This window comes from Triticum urartu, chromosome 2 (assembly GCF_003073215.2).
Source record: "Triticum urartu cultivar G1812 chromosome 2, Tu2.1, whole genome shotgun sequence".
In the NCBI taxonomy this organism is placed as follows: domain Eukaryota; kingdom Viridiplantae; phylum Streptophyta; class Magnoliopsida; order Poales; family Poaceae; genus Triticum; species Triticum urartu.
Window position 1 is genome coordinate 265,060,413 of NC_053023.1, and position 8,315 is coordinate 265,068,727.

Sequence of the window (8,315 nt, forward strand, 5' to 3'; positions counted from 1 at the left end):
TCGCAATAAGTCAATCAAATTTCTCAAAGTCAAGTGGTCACACCATTCCGACCGTGAAGCTACCTGGGAACACGAGGATCACTTCCGTTCTGAGTACCCGGCGTTCTTTCAGTCCTAGATCTCGGGACGAGATCCTTTCATAGTGGTGGAGTGTTGTAACACCCCGGATGTAACTTTCCCAATTTGTACTCCAACACTTGCCGTTTTCGGCATTAAGTTATTTTATTTCCTCGGGTTCGGATCCTTGTCTCCGTGTGTTGTTTTCGTTGTCATGCATCTCATATCATGTCATCATGTGCATTGCATTTGCATACGTGTTCATCTCATGCATTCGAGCATTTTCCCCGTTGTCCGTTTTGCATTCCGGCGCTTCGTTCTCCTCCGGTGGTCATTTCTAGCTTTCTTTCGTGTGTGGGGATTAACTATTTCCGGATTGGACCGAGACTTGCCAAGCGGCCTTGGTTTACTACCGGTAGACCGCCTGTCAAGTTTCGTATCATTTGGACTTCGTTTGATACTCCAACGGTTAACCGAGGGACCGAAAAGGCCTCGTGTGTGTTGCAGCCCAACACCCCTCCAATTTGGCCCAAAACCCACCTAAACCCTCTCCATCATCTAGAGCGTTCGATCACGATCGCGTGGCCGAAAACCGCACCTCATTTGGACTCTCCTAGCTCCCTCCATCTATAAAACTAGATCCTTTCCCGAAATTCTGGATCCAAACCACCACTAACCCTAGCCCCGCTCCTCTCCGCGCGGCCGGACACGTCCGCCGGCCGCCGGACAGATCGCTGCAGCCACTCGTTGCTCGCCACGTGGTGCGCCGCCGCCTCCCACCGCGCCGGCCCGCGGGGCCCGACCGCGGCCCTCCCGGCCCACCTTCCCGCACCGCCTCCCGCTGCCTACCGCGCCGCACCGCTCCGCCGCGTGCCGCCCTGCCGCGCCGCCCCGCTCCGGTGGCCGCCGCCCGAGCCGCCTCGACGCCCCAACCGCTGCAGCCGCCCGCTCCGGCCCTGAGGAGGACGCCGGCGAGCTCCACCAACTCCGGCCTCCTCCTCCCCTCGCGTCGGCAAGCTCCACCAACTCCGGCCGCCGTCGTCCTCGTCAACTCCGGCGAGAGCACCGCCGCCTCGATCCGCGTGCCACAGAAACCCTAGATCTCGGGGTTGTTTTTTCTTCTAAGTCCCTAAAATTCCAGATCCATATGCTCCTGTTCATAGCCCCGTAACTTTGCATCCGTAGCTCCGATTCATGCATATAGCATATCAAAATGTTCATCTCAGAGAGTACATAATTTCATTCCATTGCATCATTTTCATTTGAGTTCATCTTGATGCCTGAAATGCTGTTAGAAGAGGGCTACTTGAGTTAATTGTCAGATCTGCTACTCCATTTAGCTTTTTGTCATTTTTGCCATGATTATTGTGTGCATGATATGCCCTGATGCTCTACATATGTTTTGTTAAGGGTTTTGTCATCTTTCCAGAGGTGCAACCCATGTATTTTTTTCATGTGTGTGGTGACTAGCACAAGTTTGCAAAGTGGTGCACTTGGTAATTCTGTTTTCAGGGACTTAGCATTTCCACTAAGTCCTTGATCTGTTTAGCTCATGATGTCATATGTTCATGTTGTTTCCTAGTGACCCGTGCCTCTTTTGAGGATGATAAGTAAGGCTGTTTTGTTAATATTGTAGTGCACTATCCATCCATGCCTTTGTTTGCAATTATGGAGCAACCTAGCTTGAGTCAATCGAGCTCTACTTTTGCTACTTTGTGAATCTGGGCAGATTGTCAACTTGTTTGCAATTTTGCCGATGATGTTGTAGTTGATCCATGCATGATATGCTATTGTTCTTGCCATGTCTAGCTTTAATTTTGTGTGTTCTTAATATATGTATGCTTAGCTTATCATTACTTGCACCGTAGTGAGTGCATCGAGCTCGTAAACATGCCTACTTGAGATATATTTCAGCATGTGTCAGTTTTCACTAAGTCTGTGATCTGAATATGTTTTTGCTATGTTCACATGCTTGCAATTGTATTTTCTGATCCCTTTTGGCTCAAGGTCACTAAGGGACTTTTGTTAAGCGCTTTGAGTAGCTCCATTCCATGCTTTACTTTTCCATGTTCAGATCCTGTAGCATATTGTTTTGTTGCTCCGAAGAGTGCTACCTGATCTGAAATACCAGACAAGTGTTAATTTCACTAAGTCTGAGATCTGTTTTCCATATGCATTTTTGCCATGCTTGTTTGAACCTGTTAATGGATGAATTGGCCGTAGCTCAGTGCTAGACTTTTGTTAAGAATCTTGAAAGCATCCCTGCCATGTATTTTGTTGTCATGTTTGGGTGCTGTAGCATGTTCATCTCATTGCATTTAGATGGCTACTTGCTGTAAATCGCAGACCGGTGTCATATTTGAATCGCTTGCCATTTCCAAACCGTAACTCCGATTCCGGCGTTCTTTATATCGTTTTCAAGCGATTTCATCTCATCTTTCCAGTGGCACACTTGGATTTACAAGTTGAGGCCATGTTCTTGCATTTCCTGTCAAATCTTGCATATGCATCCCGCATCGCATCCCGCATAGCATATCATCTTTGCATCATCTTGTTTGATCCTTGCACGTGGTTGATTGTGTCCTTGTTGCTTGTTTGTCTTGTTTGGGTAGAGCCGGGAGACGAGTTCGCTAACGAGGAGCCCGTTGAGTTTGCTTTCGAGGATCCAGTCAACTCTAACATCTGTGCAGGCAAGATGATCATACCCTCGAAATCACTACTATCTTTGCTATGCTAGTTTGCTCGCTCTTTCGCTATGCCAATGCTACGATGCCTACCACTTGCTTTCAAGCCTCCCAAATTTCCATGTCAAACCTCTAACCCACCATTGTCCTAGCAAACCGTTTGATTGGCTATGTTACCGCTTTGCTCAGCCCCTCTTATAGCGTTGCTAGTTGAAGGTGAAGATTGAAGGTCGTTCCTTGTTGGAACATTTATTTACTTCTTGGTATATCATTAAATATTATCTTGTTATCTTAATGCATCGATATACTTGGTAAAGGGTGGAAGGCTCGGCCTCTCGCCTAGTGTTTTGTTCCACTCTTGCCGCCCTAGTTTCCGTCATATCAGTGTTATGTTCCCGGATTTTGCGTTCCTTACGCGGTTGGGTTATAATGGGAACCCCTTGATAGTTCGCCTTGATTAAAGCTTTTCCAGCAATGCCCAACCTTGGTTTTACCATTTGCCACCTAGCCTCTTTTTCCCTTGGGTTTCCGGAGCCCGAGGGTCATCTTATTTTAGCCCCCCTGGGCCAGTGCTCCTCTGAGTGTTGGTCCAAACTAGAGTCCTGTGCAGCGCCCCCTCGGGGAAACTCGAGGTTTGGTTTTAGTTGTACGGAGCGCTCATCTGAGTGTGCCCTGAGAACGAGATATGTGCAGCTCCTATCGAGATTTGTTGGCACATTCGGGCGGTGTTGCTGGTCTTGTTTTAACCTGTCGAAGTGTCTTGAAGAACCGAGATACCGAGTCTGATCGGAACATCTTGGGAGGAGGTCTATTCCTTCGTTGACCGTGAGAGCTTGTCATGGGCTAAGTTGGGACTCCCCTGCAGGGATTTGAACTTTCGAAAGCCGTGCCCGCGGTTATGGGCAGATGAGATTTTGTTAATGTCCGGTTGTAGATAACTTGAACCTTAACTTAATTAAAATGAATCAGTTGAGTGTGTTATCGTGATGGCCTCTTCTCGGCGGAGTCCGGGAAGTGGACACGGTGTTGGAGTAATGTTTGCGCAGGTTGCCCTCTAGTTTCTCGCTCGCGCTTTTCCTCCTCTTCTCGCTCTCTTTTGCGAACAGGATAGCCACCATACTTGCTAGTCGCTTGCTGCAACTCTACTTATATTTTACCTTGCCTTACCTCTAAGCTTAAATAGTCTTGATCGCGAGGGTGCGAGATTGCTGAGTCCCTGTGGCTCACAGATTACTATTACACCAGATGCAGGGCCTGATGATTCCGCTCCAGGTGACGCGCTCGAGCTCAAGTGGGAGTTCGACGAGGACTCTCAACGTTACTATGTTTCCTTTCCTGATGATCAGTAGCGGTGCCCAGTTGGGGGTGATCGGGACCGTGTCGCATGTTGGGTTATCTTTTTTTTTTGGCGCCGTAGTCGGGCCATGAGTGTTTGGATGATGTAATGTTATTTATGTACTTGATTGACGTGGCGAGTGTAAGCCAACTATGTTATTCTCCCCTTTATTATTTATATTACATGGGATGTTGTGAAGATTGCCTAAATTGCGACATATGCCTTCAATGCGATTATGTCTCTAAATCGTGCCTCGACACGTGGGAGCTATAGTCGCATCGAGGGTGTTACACGTAGCACTTCAACAGTCCGGCTTCAATGGCACATTGTCCAAGAAGAGGCCATCTTCCAAGAAGGGTGGGCAAACCCAGGATGTTGCACATTTCAATGTACCTTCATAATGTGTAAGCACACCTTTCAGTCTGTCTTTCATTGCAGATAGATCAGATATAACATCATCACGAGCAGCTGCAGTCTCAGTGTTGCTTGGGTCAGCTGATGCACAGCTACTCTTGTGCAGTGTTGTCGCCGGACAATAAGAAGCATCATCCATGCCCGCCTCCCCTCCCATATGTTGGCTATCTGCCAGTGTTAGAGTCTTCGCATCATCATTGACTCCTCAACATCCTTTCAAATAGCCGGATAAATCTCCTTCTTCAACTTTTCAAATAATGCATTCTGCTTCATTTCACTCCTCGCTTTTTTCATGTTGAGCCTCTCTTCTTTGCTGAGTGTGAAAGCCCTCTTGTGCGGGACATTAACACCTATACCCCTTGCATGGCCAGGGGGCTCTTTTGTGTCCAAAGAAATAGACAGAATGTCACATGGCCCTGAGTTCCTGTAGAACCTTCCAGGGATCTTGGAAGCCTCTACCATCACTTCATACAGTTTGGCGTCACATGCGTTCTCAAAGTAATAAGTTCCGTCATCATGCCTCTTTGCACGTGCCCGCAAGTAGCCTCTGGCGCGTTCGCCCTTGATTTCACTAATGGCCGGATTCCCACCCGCCGCTACTGCTTCTTTGTCCTCCTGTTCCCATATCAGTTTCATGCCGTAGTATCCTACCACACCCATATGGTGGAGGTGTATGTTCTTCTTCTGAAGTTCTGATTGCTTGAAACTCTTCGTAGCAAACTCTGGAGTTGCCTTGACCCTTTTGAATTCTGCCGAGTCTGCCTTTGTAATTTGGGGGTATGCGGGGATTGGGTCCTTGCCTTCACACAAGTACTTCTTGCACAACATGTTCTTCCAGTTTCTCCAAGCATCCCTAGCCTTCTTTAGTGCAGCGTGTTCCTCATGCATTCTCCACTGCTCTGGAACGTTGAAGTGATCCATGATCTCCTGGACTATCCTTCGCCGTGTTTCTGTGTCATCCTACTGAATCCCAGGCAGATTAATGTTGAGCCTTGCCCTGCCGACAAATCCACACACACTCCTGAACCTCATGCATGCTTTATCTGGTTTAGTTGGAGCCCATGACTTTAAATCAATCTCGTTTACTTCATATACACCTTTAGGCTTGTGTGTGGGCTTCCTTGGAGCGTTCCTTCGTGTCCTAACCGGAAGGGTAATTTCTGTAGCTCTATCCTGTTCAAGACTACTTGATCCCTCACAATCTGCTGAAGACCTAGGGTTGTCCGAATCAGATGAAGATACATGGCCTGAATGAGTGTTGTTGTTGCTACTCGGAATCTATAGAGAACACATGCGAAACTTGGGAAACGAGGATAAGCATAAAACTAACAACTTGGTATCAAGCTTTCTAAACATGCCATGCAATAATTTAGAAAATGTACAGCTAATTTGTTAAGTTTGTGTGACTCGTGCGCCCGTGATATGTAAATAGGCAGTAACTTATTGGAACAAATACAACTTATATGTAGTAAGGAAGGTAGATAATGAACATATATACGCTCTCCGTTATTTTATAGCCAATTTGGGAACATATGAAACAAAATTGGAAGGGGGATTACGAGGAAATATGCCTCACTGTGATGGAGAGCAGTAACTAACAGGCTTCTTAATGCAAACCCGGCCAGACCATAGGAGAGGCGAGGGTTACTACATCGATATGATCGAGGGTGGCTGGCGAGCAAACGAAGATGGTGAGGCGCAGGCCGCCGTGTGTTAGGAACGATAGTGGAGGTAGGATTGATGCAGAATAGCGGGCACACGGCCGGGGTGAGCACGGCGGCGCCGGAGAGGGTTCTGTTGTGGATCTGGGGGAGGGGGGAGCTGGCGAAGGAGATTGGGTGGACTAGTTGAGTGAAATGCGGGCGGACATTGGGGGGTGTTGGCAGCCTAGGTGAAAAGGGTGAAAAATATCCCTAGTCGCCGCACGCATGGAAAGCCCATGCAAATGGTTGCCTCTAAGCGCTCGTGTGCACAAACAAAATAATTTCATTTGAAATGAAGACGTACTAATTTTGGAATGAAGACGTGAGTTCATCGTTTCGTCTCTAAATTTTTCGCACGTAAACCAAGCACAATTTTACCACAGGTTTGATTTGCTGGCGCATTTCAGGTCTCGTGTGCTATATGTAAGACATTTTTTGGCATTTACCGTGCATGTTGGCATATAAATCAATTCCTAGCTGGACTGCATTTCCTGTCGAAAGGGATGAGGATTGCCGTTCGATCTGGGAGCATCCAACGGTGCAGACGTACGATCCGTGGGGTTTGGGTTTTGGCCAATCAGAACGCACGACTCATATCGCGCGCATGGCAGAGGGGTGGCGGGTGCATCGGCCACGGTTTAGTGGACACACGGCTTTCGTGAGTGAACCGTGTGCTCTTTGAAAACATTTACATTACCTAACATTACCTAACAAAAATATGAGTTCATCGTTTCGCCTCCAATTTTTTCCACGGTAAGAAATCATGAGTATAGTGGAGAGTGTCATATACTAGTATCATGAATATACAGTACATATGATACTACCTTTAATTAATTATAGCGCATAGTATAATACATAGAGTATAGTATCATATATAGATCATATTTATTGCCATACATGACACAAATTAGCATCACATTTAACATGATACAATATCTACCTACTATATGTTACTCTAACCCTCTTTATATATTTAATTCTTTGCCACATCGGCATACTTGCTATTTCCAAGTGCATGACATCGTCGTCTATGATACCACCACTATGGCCAGCCTTATAAAGTGGGGAGTATCATATATACTATAGATATAGTATCATGCATATGATACTAGTATATGATACTACGTACGTAGTGCATATATAGTATCATAGAGTAGTACTAGCTCCCTCTGTAAACTAATATAAGAGCGTTTAGATTACTAAATAGTGACCTAAACGCTCTTATATTAGTTTACGGAGGGAGTATATATCATAGATGATCGTATTTATGAATTGAGCCCTATAAGGTTGGTTGTAATGGGGATTATTATATATATACTAGTAGTATCATGCATGCATATATATGATAGTGTAGCTAGGATACTACTTTCGTATTGCATAGTATCATAAGTTAACATCTTAGGTTGCCTTAGTAATTGTCATGCATCACACAAAGTAGTAGTACAACATTTAATATGACATGGTATCATGATATGATACCACATCGTCTCTTGTGTGCCATATCATCCAGAAAGTCTTGTTGGCATGCATGATACCGCTTATGATAATACCATTACAACCAGCCTAAACCGGAAAGGAGGGGGAGTATGAGACTAGCCCCAATGGAGAGTAGTACACTAGTAACATGCACGTATCCTTAGACTATATATGTTACTACCTTCATAGTGGGTAGTAACATAAGTGTAGTTTCATGCAAAGCTTCATTTTTTAGGTTACAGAGTCATATTGCATTGGTACATGCATGTGATGCTACAGTAACTAGCTAAGTTACTGAAACTATCTCTCTCCTCATTAACTTATTGCCACATAAGCAAGTTTGCTGAGTTGGAGTTGGTGTTACTGCTGAAGTTACTCCCACTGCGGCCAGTCTGATACTAGCTAGTCGTCTATGATATACTAGCTACCTCACTAAGAGCATGGTTAATAATAAAAGCCAAGGGTCGGCTCTAAGAAGTTGCCATGTCATATACAACCAACCTCTTAGTGGGCATGTACAATAATAAGTTTTATATACGTACTAGTTTATCAATAGTTGGCCCACCTTACATCCTCACAAAGTGTCTTGGGTCTCGTGTTGCAGCTGGCTCTACTAACCAAGGTAGTTAGAATCCCGACTCGACT